Genomic DNA, 14795 nt, shown 5'->3' with positions numbered 1-14795 from the left:
ATAAAGACTGACAAACTACTATTTCTGACTACTTTTACATTTAGTTAGACAAGTTTTCTTAGAGAAACTGCATTTAAATGGTCCTGGAAGCCTTTACCTTGATATTTTGCAAATCTTTTCTAGCAAGGAACAGAGTGGTTGCTATTCTTGAATATCTCCCCAGTGCAGCACACAAGTCAGATATGTCTAATGCTCTGGAAATGTTAATTGCTCATTGCAGTTGGCCATGATGTGTAGAAAACTAAAGTTAATCTAGCACATAATCTAAATGTACAAGACTTTTGATGGCAGTTTTCTATGGTTTACCAAGTCAGTCCCTTTTCTCTTTGACATATGGTGCTATGTGGTATCTGAGCTTGCAGCAGCCAGGATGCTACAATATGTATTGGTAGAGATAAGCAGCTGCCGTTTACATTGCTTCTCTCATCAATCAAGCCAGGAGGAACCACTGAATACAGAAAATGTGCCTCCCTCTCCTCTGCTGTCTCAACTCCTGCCTTTGTTGGAATGTGCCAACTAACAAATGTGACTGATCAGAGGAAATATATAAAGTCATTTATCTGCCCTGGCTGTTCTGATGTAAGTATATCTACTAACTATAACAGCTGCTTCTTCAAAAGCCCTGCCACGCAGAATTGTAAGTTGCTACCTCTTAACTTTTATAGTGGGGCCTTATCTATTATGTATAAAGGTTGTAGTAACAAAATTATTATGCTGAACTCAATGCACACGTTTTGTTGACTAAACTGTTATGCCTTTATTAGACTGGGAAAAATAATACATGTCATTTGGCTCTGCTATCTGTAAGTTCTCATGCACACAGGGCATTTTTTTTTTTTTTTGCAGCTTAAAAACGCCTCTTCATGTTATTCTATGTGTCCATGCACATGTAGGCTTTTAGGAGCTGTAAGTGGCATAGGCCTTTTCAAGTTGCAAAACAAAACCCCCAGCTAGCGCATTCTGGAGACCAGCGTTACAGCTGTAAAAAAACATCTGGCGCTGCTAAATGTGGCTTAACGCTGGATACAGTGTTAAGCCACATAAGCATTTTTTTGTTTTTCTTTGACATGTCAAAATCTTTAAGCACATTGATTTGAAAAGAAGTCGCATCCAAGTCGGATCATGATCTGACTTGTGGCATGCGACTTGTGCCACAACGATCCCCCCCCCCCCCCCCCCAGAGACCATACCAGACCCTGGGGTCTAGTATAGATTTTGAGGGGAACCCCATGCAAAAAAAAAAACGGTGTGGGGTCCAACTAAAATCAATACCAGACCCTTATCTAAGCATGCAGCCCGGCAGGTCAGGAAAGGGGTGGACGAAAGAGCGGCTACTCCACTCATGGAGGCCCCATGCCCTCGACATGGGGGGGCTGCTCTGCACCTCCATCCCAAAGCACCTTGTCACCATGTTGATGGGGACAAAGGCCTCTTCCCGACAACCCTGGATGGTGGCTGTAGGGGTCTGTGGGCAGGGGGCTTACCTGAATCTGGAAGCCCCCTATAACAAGGGGGCCCCCCAGATCCCACCCCTCCTCCATGTGAATGAGTATGGGGTACACTGTACCTCTACTCATTCACCCCAAAAAAGGCAGTGTAGTGTAAATAAAAACAAGAAACGGTTTTGACCAGTCTTATTAAAGATCTTCAACATGTCTTCTTCCTCCAGTCATCTTTTTTCTTAAGCCTTCTCTCCGATGCTGGCTTTTGTTGTCGTGCCAGCTCCGTTCTCTGCCGGTTCTTATATAGCCATGGGGTATGGCTATCCAGTGGCAGAGGGGGCACTCTGTTTTTTTTTTTTTTTTTTGGTGTGGGGTTCCTCTACAAAATCCTCAGAGCACAAGTCGCATGCCACAAGTTGGATTATGATGATTAGTTAGGACGGCTTTCATAGCGAACTACTGATTTTGAATAGAGGCAGCGCATTTTAAAACAAAAAACAAAATGTGCGTTTTTACAGCAGCCTTTTCTTGACATCGGTAGTGGCTTTGCAGCTCATTTTTTCTAATGCCCTGTGCGCATGAGGACTAAAACTATTAAACAATGCCAGTGCAATTGAGTAGTGAATTTTGTTTTTTAATTTCACTTTGGGTCAAATGTATTTTTTTTTTCTAGGTCTAAATAAATGTGTCCACTAAGTAAACTAAACTGAAGAAGCTGAAGCAGGGAGATTTTACTGCTGGTTTGCCAATGTGTATAAAATACATAGGCGTGGGCACACCCTAATCCTGGGGTCGACAACCCAACAATCGCAGGCAGGTGACAGGTAGTTCCGCAATCCTTCCTTGCCAACCTCCAAAACCTGGACAGGAGGTGAGGCTTCACCTCCTCTCCCTCCCACCAGCATTCAGCTGCCACAGGAGCAGTCGTCCTTGTCCTTTCTTCTGCCTGAATCTGCAGGCAGGGAGATAATGTAATGGCAGGGAGATCAGAAAGATCTGCAAGGGAGGGTGGCACTGGGTTATAACCATTTAGGGTGCGTAGCAGGAGCTTACGTGACTATATGCCAAGCTCCCTGATTGGTTGGAAAGCCAGTATCATAGGATCACTGCAAAGAGAGATCACAAAATCATGATAGGGTGTGAATCCTAGATCCTTTACCTCATTTCCCCTTTCAAGTTGTCCTAATCTAACTAAGTTCATGCAGATGTAGTACAGGTATTACCACTAACATCTGACTTTTTTTCCAAAACTTCCTGGATTTCCTGCAGCGTCTTCTCTGCTGTTTACATTCATTATCTGGGGACTACATATCCCAGGGCACCTTGCTGCCTGCAAGCAGTGACTCCTATACTGACTCCACCTCTTGAAACTCCTCCTCTCAGCACCTTTGCAGTTATGAGGGCAGGCTTTATGAAATCTGTGACACAACAGTGCCTATTTAGAGAGCATAATGAATATGTGTCAGAGCAAGGTAAATGTGTGAGGACCTATCTTCACATAGTAAATTTAAAATACTTAAAGATCCTTCTGAAAAATAGAAGTAGGCTAGAAATCTGCATTCAGCGTTGAAATAAATATATGATTTTACATTTTGACCATAGATACTCAATCTATTTAAACTGGGCAATAATGCCTTGCCTTTACAGACGTGAAAATAAGGGCACCTAGTACATAAATAAAAGCCATGCCAAATATATAGTGAGAGCTAGAAAACAAACCTATGCACATGGCGAGGGCCCATGAAGCCTATATCCAGACTAAAGTCAAGTTTAAAATGTACACAGGATCTAACTGGAGTATTCTGTAAAATATTTTTAAGTTAGTACTAAAAGAAAAATGCTTACTAAACAAGGTGGGCACAAGTGCAATATAATAATAAAGAAATCCAGTTGTTAGGAACGTTTCCAAATAGTAAGGCAGAAAATCCACGCTAAAGTTTCATTTAACAGGCTGTCAGGTTTTTGATGTGAAGCTAATGAATGCAGCAGCAAACAAATTCATCAAACCCAACATCAAAACAACTGCATTTCATTCCACCAAGGGAAAAGAAAAATGAAATCCAACCTGCAGGCCACCACTTTGATGTAGCACACGCACACAGAGCATGCTTCACAGCAGCCCCTGTTGCAAAATATGCATGAACTAACCAAAATGTCAGTAAAGGAACTGTAATATCTGTATTCCAAACAGTGGACAGTGTTAGTATTTCTTTTTTTAAGGCTACATGTACATGGGACGTTTTAAAAAGTCCTTTGAATGCTGGAATTTTACAGCTATGTAAAGGACGTTTAAAACATCCCTTGTGTCACGTTTACAGCCGCGTTTAGCGGCATTTAGCGGGCGTTTGCGCTCAGATCCATTTTTAGAGGTCAAAAAAATTATTCCCCTTTAAACAGGAAAAACGCAAGCGCTAAACGCGGGTGATCGCGTTCGGTCGAGTTTTGCGTTTGAAATGCCGGTAAACACACGTTCTGAACATCCTGAACGCAAATAATTGCTTTCCAAAAAACTACACTGAACTCAACTGCCTCTAAATGACTGTAAACGATTCAGTGTACATCAGGGGTGTCCAAACTTTTTTCAAAGAGAGCCAGATTTGATGAAGTGAACATGCGTGAGGGCCGACCATTTTACCTGACATTCTTTGGACCATTCAAAATAAATACAAACAAACAATTTTATGCAAAGTTTATTGCAAACGGCATACTTTTCATTTCATCACATAGATGACAAATCTAAGCGGATGTTAAATCACTCTTCCTTTCATATCTAAAGGCCAGATGAAAAAAAAATCCAGGAAGCTGAAATATATGTCAGGAACATTGTAAAGTACATTAAATATTATTGGTAATAAAGGTTGTCTGTCAACTTTTAAGTTAAAAAAATATGAACAGGAATATAACACCAAGTATACATGTTGTGTCCAAATATATTGATAACTGATTTAGACGAACTGACATTAACTGAGATTTTACAATGTATTCATCTCAATCCGGAGCATGCGTGCTCCCTAATCAGTCACACAAGGGTTAACCACATATAAGCGCTATATGAACCCACCGATGATGATTAATGATGGCAGCAAAAAAAGTCATGAATGATGCCAATGTATTTTTCCAAATGACCTGTGGGGCCGTATTCAAGCAGCCCGGGGGCCGTATTCAAGCAGCCCGGGGGCCGCATTTGGCCCGCGGGCCGGACTTTGGACATGCCTGGTGTACATGGACAGATAAGATAACATAGAGGAGGGTTCAGGGGCTTCTGAAAAAACGCCCAACTGCTCCTTAACGTCCGTTTACAAGTAGCAGTGTACATGAGGCCTTACAGTGACAAACAGATCTCTCATTTGTCTACATCCTATTGGGAGTGATGCTACCATGCACTGTTGCTGGGAAAAGTTCACAGGTGAGAAGAACTCCCCTCTAATTCTACGCCTTATAAGAAATGATCCTACCGTACATAGTTGCTCCAAAAATTTCACAAGTTAGAACTCCTCTCTAATTCCATCTGCTGAAAAGGCTTGTGGACAAGGACAATTCTCTACAATAACAACAACATCTTTTGCAATCTGAGGACAACCAAATGCATTTCTTTTAAAGCAAGTTAATGCTACAGCGCTAAATAGTTCATAAACCCAAGAATATTTTGTTTCAAAGGGTTTGTATTTTACCCACATTAACAATTCTAATATCTCAAAATGCAAAGGGAAAATAAAGCCTATGCCTAAAAAATTCTGGTTTCCCACGCATCATTAAAGTGGTTTTAACCCTTGCTACTGATAAAATAGTTTTTCCACTAGGTAAAATTAAGCCTTTAATGATAGTGTGCTTTGTTTTCTTAACCACTTGCCGACCGCCGCACGACTATATACTGCGGCGGTCAGCCCAGGCCAGGCAGAGTGACGTATCGGTACGTCACTAGCCCTCGCCGCTCTGGTGCGCGCGCGCACCCGCGGTCCCGCCGATGACTCGATTGGGTTCAGAACCGATCAGTCATCAGGTCCAGGCCAATCATTTTTGGTCTGGACCTGTTGATCGGTCCTGCCCAATCAAATGGCACTCTAAGCCTGTGAAATGTAAACACAGGCTTAGAGGAGATGTGCCCTCCCCTCACAACGGTCTTTTTGGATCCAGCGTGAGAGGAGAGCACATCTTACTGCGAGTACTGCATCAAGCACACCCACACACAGTTAGATAGGCACATTTCACCCCCGATCGCCCCCCCCCCCGATTAACCCCTACAGTCCCTGACACAACACACACTGTATACAGCATATAGCATTTTCCTATATACCTGTATACGTGTGATTTTGTGGTCAGGTGTAGCCCTTGCGACCCCCCCTTTTCCACTTAAATTACCCCCCACCCCCCCTAATAAAGATTTAACCCACTGATCCCCCCTGACCCCCCCCCCCCCTGATCACCGCCGTTAACCCCTACACCCTCTGTCACATCAGCACTAATACAAACGCAATATACGGTGTTATTGTATTTTTGTATTAGTGTCATTGTGATCAGAATTAGCGCAGGCGACTAAGTTTCTGTCCCAAGAAGGTTTAGGGTCCCCGCCACCCGCCCAATAAAGATTTAACCCCCTGACCCCCCCCTGATCACCCCTACACCCCCTGCCATAACACACACCGTATACAGTATATAGCATTTTGCTATATACCCGTATAAGTGTGATTTGTGGTCAGGTGTAGCGCTTGCGACCCCCCCTTTTCCACTTGAATTACCCGCCACCCCCCCTAATAAAGATTTAAGCCCCTGATCCCCCCTGATCACCGCTAGTTAACCCCTACACCCTCTGTCACATCAGCACTAATACAAACGTAATATACAGTGTTTTTGTATTTTTGTATTAGTGTGATTGTGATCAGAATTAGCGCAGGCGACTAAGTTTCTGTCCCAAGGAGGTTTAGGGTCCCCGCCACCCGCCCAATAAAGATTTAACCCCCTGATCCCCCCCCTGATCACCCCTACACCCCCTGCCACAACGCACACTGTATACAGTATATAGCATTTTCTATATACCCGTATATGTGTGACTTGTGACCAGGTTTAGCGCTTGCCACCGTTCCTTTTATCCTTAGGATACCCGCCAGCCCCTTCCAATAAAGATTTAACCCCCTGATCACATCCAGTTAACCCCTACACCCTCTGTCACATTAGCACTAATACACACATAATATACTGTTTTTACTGTATTTTGTATTAGTGTCATTGTGACTTGAGGTTGCGCTAGCGAGCTAGTTTCTTTCCCAAAGGAGGTTTAGGGTCCCCGCCACCCCCCCCCCCGATCCCTGGCGCATAGTTTAGAAATAACCCCTTGATTGCCACACACACACACACACACGCACGCACGCACATACACTTCCATTTCTAGTATAGTGTTTGAACAGATCAATATCTGATCTGATCAGAGCTATACTAGCGCCCCCATAGTTTAGGGTTTCCAAAACGCGGTGTTTGCACGGTCAGCACTGATTCCTGCCAGCACCTGCGTTTAACCCTTTCATCCAGGTAAGTGTAGTAATCAACAGATTACTGTCACTTACAAAAAAACACAAGACACAAAACCGCTGTGTTAGCAGAGTCAGGCCTGATCCCTGCTAGCATTAGCAGTTTTTTTGGTAGCGCTTGAAATAGTCTTCGACAACCAGGTGCTTTTATTACCTGTGAGTCGCATCACTGTACAGGTAAATTTAGTTACCAAAATGTCCAAACGTTCGTACAGTGATGAAGCTATTTATAGTATAATGACCATGTCAGGTGAGAGCGATGGGGAAGCCTCACCGGCAGAATCAGGGTCAGTATACGAACCAGATGACGGCAGCGGCTCCCTGACAGATAGCTCCGACGACAGATGGGTCCCTGTTAGACCCAGGCGTACCCGACCCCATTCTGGAGTTGTTGAGATGCAGGAATCGCAGGGTGCTCGTATGGTGCAGAGTGTGGTTACTAGTGCCGCTAATTTTTCTGGCGACCTGGCAAGCGCCAGCGGCCTAGTACACCCTGGACCTAGTACAACCAGCACTGCAGTAACACCTGGTGACGTGGCGAGTCCCCTAAGTGCAGTTGAAGCTGGTGCGGTGGCTAGCACAAGTAGTGGCCCGCAGCCACCGCGTATTCGTAGACAGGCCCGTAGAGCCCATAGTGCCCTACCTGATGCGCTGGCATTTCCTAATTGGCAACCCACTGATTCTACAGCGGCAGTACTTCCCCCCCATTCACCGCCCAACCTGGAATCCACGTGGAGACAGCTGGTTTTACGCCCCTGAACTTTTTTGAGCTGTTCTTCACGGAAGATATTTTCAGATCTATTGTGGATCAATCAAATTTATATGCACAACAATTTATCGCCGCCAACCCAAATTCGCCCCTTGCCAGACCATTCGGCTGGAATCCTATAACGGTTTCCGATTTTAAAATCTTTCTGGGCCTTTCCCTCCACATGGGCATAACTAAACAAAGTGAATTGCGGCTATATTGGTCCACTAGCCCAGCTCACCATATGCGCATGTACTCTGCCTCCATGTCCAGGGGGAGATACGAGCAAATTCTGCGATTTATGCATTTCAGCGACAATGAAATCTGTCGTCCTCGGGACAAAATTCGGCCCCTCATAGACCACTTCAATCAGCGGTTTGCAGCCTTGTTTACCCCCGAACAAGTTGTCTGCGTTGACGAGTCCCTGATTAAATTTACTGGCCGTCTTGCTATGAAACAGTACCTCCCCAGCAAGCGTGCCAAGTACGGGGTCAAGCTGTACAAGCTCTGTGACAGGGCCACAGGCTATACAGTTAGTTTCCGGGTCTATGAGGGAAAAGATAGCTGTGTGGAGCCCCCGAACTGCCCAGACTACATAGGGAGCAGCGGTAAGATTGTTTGGGACTTGGTGTCACCCTTATCCGGAAAGGGGTACCATTTGTACGTGGACAACTTTTATACAAGAGTGCCACTATTTAGTCACCTGCTTGAATTACAAATTGGCGCATGTGGCACCGTGCGACCTAAACGCCGGGGCTTCCCCCAACGGCTTGTAAATTCCCGTCTTAGTCGGGGGGCGAGAGCCTGCTTGAAAACGGACAAATTGCTTGCGGTGAAGTGGAAGGATACACGGGATGTTTATGTTCTGTCCTCCCTTCACGCAGACACGACGATCCAAATCCCTACGGCAACTGGCGTTATGGAGAAACCCCTCTGTGTCCACGAATATAACCTTAATATGGGAGGGGTGGACCTTAACGACCAGCTTTTGGCGCCGTATTTAGTTGCCCGTAAAGCCAGACGCTGGTACAAAAAAGTGTCTGTTTACCTTTTCCAATTGGCTATGCTGAACGCCTTTGTCCTATACATGGCGTCAGGACGAACTGGACCCTTCCAGGAATTCCAGGAAGCGGTCATCCTTGCCTACCTGTACCCAGGAGGCATGCCTGCCCAACTTCCCCTTCCAGATGCAGTGAGCCGGCTGCATGAGAGGCATTTTCCTTATGCCATCCCGTGTACCCCTACCCAAATACGACCCCAAAGACGATGTCGTGTCTGTAGCAGGCGCGGATTTAGGCGTGACACCCGCTATTATTGTCCCAAATGTCCTGACCAACCTGGTCTCTGCATCGGGGAATGTTTTGAGCGCTACCATACACTAGTGGAGTATTAGTGTAGGGTACAGCACGACATAGTGTAGGGCACACAAACACAGGGTCTCGAAGGATGTTGGATGTCCATCGACATTTTGAGAGACCCAAGCTGCAAGAGAAGATCACAGAAGATCGCAATCCCAAATCAAGGAACAACAGTTAGAAAGAAAAATAAAAGGATCCAAAAACTGTTGTTGTGTCAGTAATTTTATATGTCCTTCTACTCCTTCCTACTGTACTTTTTTCTATGTCCACCATTTTATTCTATAGGGCCTCTGCTTTAAAGAAATATATAATGTTTGGGGGTTCAACGTAATTTTCTAGTAAAAAAAAAATATTTTTTCATGTAAACAAAAAGGCACAGAAAAGGCTTGGTTTTCAAGTGGTTAGAAGAGTGGGTGATGTGTGGCTAAGATTGAGCATAAAATGCCGGGACAGTTCAAACACCCCCCAAATGACCCCTTTTTGAAAAGTAGACACCCAAAGCTTTTTTCTGAGAGGCATGGTGAGTCCATGGAGTATTTTATATTTTGCCACAAGTTTCGGGAAAATTATTTTTTTTTTTTTTGTTTTTTGTTTTTTTACAGAAAGTTGTCACTAAATAATATATTGCTCATGCATGCCATGTGAATATGTGAAATGACACCCCAAAATACATTCTTTTGCTTCTCCTGAGTACAGGGATACCACATATGTGAGACTTTTTGGGAGCCTAGCTGTGTACGCTACCCCGACAACCAGTCCACATCTTCAGGTTTTCTAATGGCGTAAATTGCTGATTTTACCCCTGACTACCTGTCACAGTTTCAGAGGCCCTGAAATTTCAAGATAGCACAAAACCCCCCCAAATGACCCCATTTTGCAAAGTAGACACTCCAAGCTACTGGCTGAGAAGCATGTTTATATTTTGCCACAAGTTTCGGGAAAAAAAAAAATTTTTTTTTTTTTTATTTTTTTACACAAAGTTGTCAGTAAATGATATATTGCTCACACAGGCCATGGGTATATGTGAAATGACACCCCAAAATACATTCTGCTGCTTCTCCTGAGTACAATGATACCCCATGTGTGAGACTTTTTGCCAGTCTAGCCGCGTACAGGACCCGGAAAACCAATGCGCACCTTTTGGCTTTCTAAGGGCGTAAATTGTTGATCTCACTCCTTACTACCTATCACACTTTTGAAGTCCATAAAAAGCCAAGATGGCACAAAACCCCCCCAAATGACCCCATTTTGCAAAGTAGACACTCCAGTCTATTTGCTGAGAGGCATGGTGAGTATTTTGCACTCTCATTTTTTTTGGAAAATGAAGTAAAAACAGGAAAATGCATTTTTTTTCCTCTTTTTTCAATTTCCAAAACTTTGTGACAAAAAGTGAGATCTGCAAAACACTCAACATGCCTCTCTGCAAATAGCTCAGGGTGTCTACTTTCCGAAAAGGGGTCATTTGGGGGGGGGGGGGGTTGTGCTGTCTTGGCATTTCATGGCCTCCAAAACTGTGATAGGTAGTCAAAAGTGAAATCAACAATTTACGCCCTTGGAAAGCCTGAACTCGGCTAGACTGCAAAAAAGTCTCACACATGGGGTATCCCTGTACTCAGGAGAAGCAGCAGAATGTATTTTGGGGTGTCAGTTCACATATACCCATGGCATGTGTGAGCAATATATCATTTACTGACAACTTTGTGTAAAAAAAACAAAAAAAAAATAATAATAATATATTTCCCGGAACTTGTGGCAAAATATAAAATATTCCATGGACTCACCATGCCTCTCAGCAAATAGCTTGGGGTGTCTACTTTCCAAAATGGGGTCATTTGGGGGGGTTTTGTGCTATCTTGGAATTTTAGGGCCTCCGAAACTGTGATAGGTAGTCAGGAGTGAAATCAACAATTTACGCCCTTGGAAAGCCTGAAAGCGGGGACTGGTTTTCGGGGACCTGTACTCGGCTAGACTGCAAAAAAGTCTCACACATGGGGTATCCCTGTACTCAGGAGAAGCAGCAGAATGTATTTTGGGGTGTCATTTCACATATACCCATGGCATGTGTGAGCAATATTTCATTTTCTGACAACTTTGTGAAAAAAAAAATATATATATATATTTCCCGGAACTTGTGGCAAAATATAAAATATTCCATGGACTCACCATGCCTCTCAGCAAATAGCTTGGGGTGTCTACTTTCCAAAATGGGGTCATTTGGGGGGGGTTTGTGCTGTCTTGGAATTTTAGGGCCTCCGAAACTGTGACAGGTAGTGCAGAGGTGACATGCACAATTTACGCCATTAGAAAACCTGTACACAGCTAGGCTCCCAAAAAGTCTCACACATGGGGCATCCCCATACTCAGGAGAAGTGGCAGAATGTATTTTGGGGTGTCATTCCACATATACCCATGTCATGTGTGAGAAATGTATCTTTTAGTGACAACGTTGTGTAAAAAAAAAAAAAATAGTAATTTTCCCAAAACTTGTGGTAAAATATAAAATATTCCATGGACTCACCATGCCTCTCAGCAAACAGCTTGGGGTGTCTACTTTCCAAAATGGGGTCATTTGGGGGGGTTTTGTGGTATCTTGACATTTCAGGGCCTCCTAAACCGTTAGAGGTAGTGAGAAAATGCAATGAAAAATGTACGCCCTTTGAAATTCTAATGGTGGTGATTTGTTTTTGGGGACCCGTACACAGCTAGGCTCCCAAAAAGTCCCACATATGTGGTATCCCTGTACTCAGGAGAAGCAGCAGAATATATTTTGGGGTGTAATTACACATATACCCATGGCACGTGTGAGCAATATATCATTTCAATGACAACTTTGTGTAAAAAAAAAAATATATATATTTTTTTAGTCATTTTTCAAACACCTGTGACAAAAAAATGAAATATTCAATGAGCTCAACATGCCTCTCAGAACATTCCTTAGGATGTCTACTTTCCAAAAAGTGGTAGTTTGGGGGGGTTTTGTACTGCCCTGCCATTTTAGCACTTCATGAAATGAGATAGGCAGTCAGAAATTAAAGCTGCGTAAATTTCAGTATTTACACCATAGTTTGTAGACGCTATAACTTTTGCGCAAACCAATAAAAATACGCTCATTGAATTTTTTTTGTCAAAGACATGTAGCTAAATATATTTTGGCCAAAAAAAAAAATACATTATTGAGTATATTGGATATTTTTTAAAAGACAAAGTTGAAAATGTCATTTTTTTGCAAAATTTTCGCTCTTTTTTTATTAATATCGCAAAAAAAAAAGCGCAGAGGTGATCAAATACCACCAAAAGAAAGCTCTGTTTGTGGGGAAAAAAAGGACGTAAATTTCGTTTGGGTACCACATTGCATGACCGCACAATTGTCAGTTAAAGTCACGCAGTGCCGAGTCTTAAAATACCCCCTGGTCAGGAAGGGGGTAAAATCTTCCGGGGCTTGAGTGGTTAAAGAATTTGCCTTTACCGTTTCTCTAGCTTGAAAAGTGGATGTCACATGATCGCTGTTGCTTCCACAGCGATGCACGGACCTGCTGATGGGTGTGTGCACTGCTGGGGTATGAACATCTTAATAGGAAATTATATTACCACAGAGCTTCTGCGTTTCCATAGCAATGGAGCCTGTCCTAACAGCTGCTAGGATCAGCTGCCAAGCTAGCGTGGTCAGTTTGTAGCTTGTAGGAAGAGCAGCGCAGCAGGATCAACCAGTAAATTAGAACTTTGGCAGGCAGTAATATAATATGAACATGACAGATCACAATGAACTAATTTAAAGAGCCATTGCAATTTTTTTTTTAACAAGTGGTTTATGTAATCACTTAAACACTAAAAATACACTTCTGTTTTGAGTGTTTCTTCAACACAGTGGTGGTCAGCCAATTTGAGGCCTGGCTTTATTTGGATTATGCAATTCAGAGACCTGCCTTGCATTATAGACAGAGAATGTAGAGAGCTTGTAAATACCAAAAACATAGTGCTGTAACCTTCCACATACTAAAAATGTATACATTTGAATGTATTTGGTAGCTGCAGAACATCTTAAGTTGCTGAGAAAAGAACCCCAATACAACTTTTAAAGCAAGTTACTGTTCCAGGTTAGTCCTCTCTTGCCCACTTGAAGATACCCGAGTACACCTTCAGCTCATCACTGCACAACATATTCCTCTCTCAAAACATAGAGTACATATAGGAACACTAAAAAACTCTTGACACATTGACCTAAAACATTACATTAACATAAAGAAAAAACGGTTAAGTAACAGATCTGTAGTGTTTTTTCTGTACGTACCCTAGTTGAGTACAAAACAAAATTCATAAAGCAAGCTCAGGTGAGCGCTATATCCATGTCCTGAGGGATATGCAGAAAGAAGGTGGTCGGTAGGAGAAAATCTGATCCAAGTCAGGATCCAAACCTGTTCCCAGTAATAATGGGTTCTTATATCTCCATGGCACGGTTTAAAATTATAAACATTAAAAACTGTTCGCGCTCATATTACTATAATGTTTGAAGCAGCAAGGTATTAGCGGATATTCCCCTTGAAGGCCTAAGTCCCCACCCTAAGCTAGACCTATCCTAAGTTTAGGGCTTGTACCTGTGGGCACAATGCTCTTTCATATACTATTGCCTGTATGTACAAGGCCTTACACCCTAGATTTCCCCTGATTTATCCTAAATTTGGTGGACTGAACTTGTCATAACATGGCACAATTATAATAAAAGTGATGAGGGAGTCTGAGCTCCGCCTTCAGACCTCAATGTCGACGACTGTCGTGTGCTTGATACCTGTACTTGTTTTATCTTTCCACCTAGTGTCACTTTTATAATGGCAGACAAAACTCATTCTACGAAAAACTTATCTTTGCTTTAGTTTTTAGAAATTGGCCCAAAGATAATATAAATTTAGGACAGAGTAGTGACAGCGGTAATCATTTCTTCTGCTCTAGTTTTTAGGGCTTCAGAATTATGTTGATCACCTTCAACTCTAGGCTTGAGGAGCTCTTTAATGCGGCCAATGACCTCAAATCAGGGAAGCGCATCCCCATGCTCTGGAAAGGAGAGTCTGTGAGCCCAGATAGCGATCAACGGGTTGCCAACCCGCCATCCCAAAGCATCAAAGTGCATTGATTTAATGCCAGCAATGGAGGAAGCAAGAGCCGCATAAGCCAATGCTTCCTCTGTAGTGTTGGCTCCTCTCCAAGGCGGAGTGATACCAAGTGCACTTCCCCTGGGACCTTTCTAGCAGCATGGAGAGTAATGCCAGAAGAGGCTGGAAGAGGAAAAGAAGGTCAGTGTTTTAAAACATCACATACACTGGACTTCTGCAACGGGCATATTAGCACTTATAAAAAAAATGGTTTATAGGCTGCTTTTACACTGATCCACAAGTGCAGCGCAGTGCACTTGTGGGTTAGTTGCACTGAGCCATAGACTCATATCCTGTAGGTTACTCCTGAATATAGGATTTTTCATGTGCTTTCAGAGTGTACCACGCCCGAAAGATGTGATAGAAGTCTGAGGCAAACCCACAGCTAATACGCAGGAAGGCCACAGGTGCATTGTGCTGCACCCACAGTGCAGGTAAACCACAGCGCATCTGTTTGAAAGCAGCCTTATAGAGGGCTGAGGTCAGTAAGAGCTTGTTTACATATTTGCAGTTTGTGGATTGGTAAAGCCCCATTGTTCGTTGTGGCCCGTGATCGGTTATCACATCACTTAACAGGCCCT

At 43.3% G+C, this 14795-nt stretch overlaps 1 protein-coding gene across 1 annotated transcript in view; it reads right to left on the bottom strand.

The window, feature by feature from the left end:
* The window catches only part of KDM4C (lysine demethylase 4C), a gene marked incomplete at its 5' end in the record, with an annotated part of 705351 nt that overhangs the window by 479683 nt on the left and 210873 nt on the right, over positions 1 to 14795 (bottom strand). The gene's annotated exons all lie outside the window — the stretch shown is intronic.

This window comes from Pelophylax lessonae, assembly GCF_965119305.1.
Source record: "Pelophylax lessonae genome assembly, chromosome: 1".
Taxonomy (NCBI): Eukaryota; Metazoa; Chordata; class Amphibia; order Anura; family Ranidae; genus Pelophylax; species Pelophylax lessonae.
This window is presented reverse-complemented; position numbering and strand designations above follow the sequence as displayed.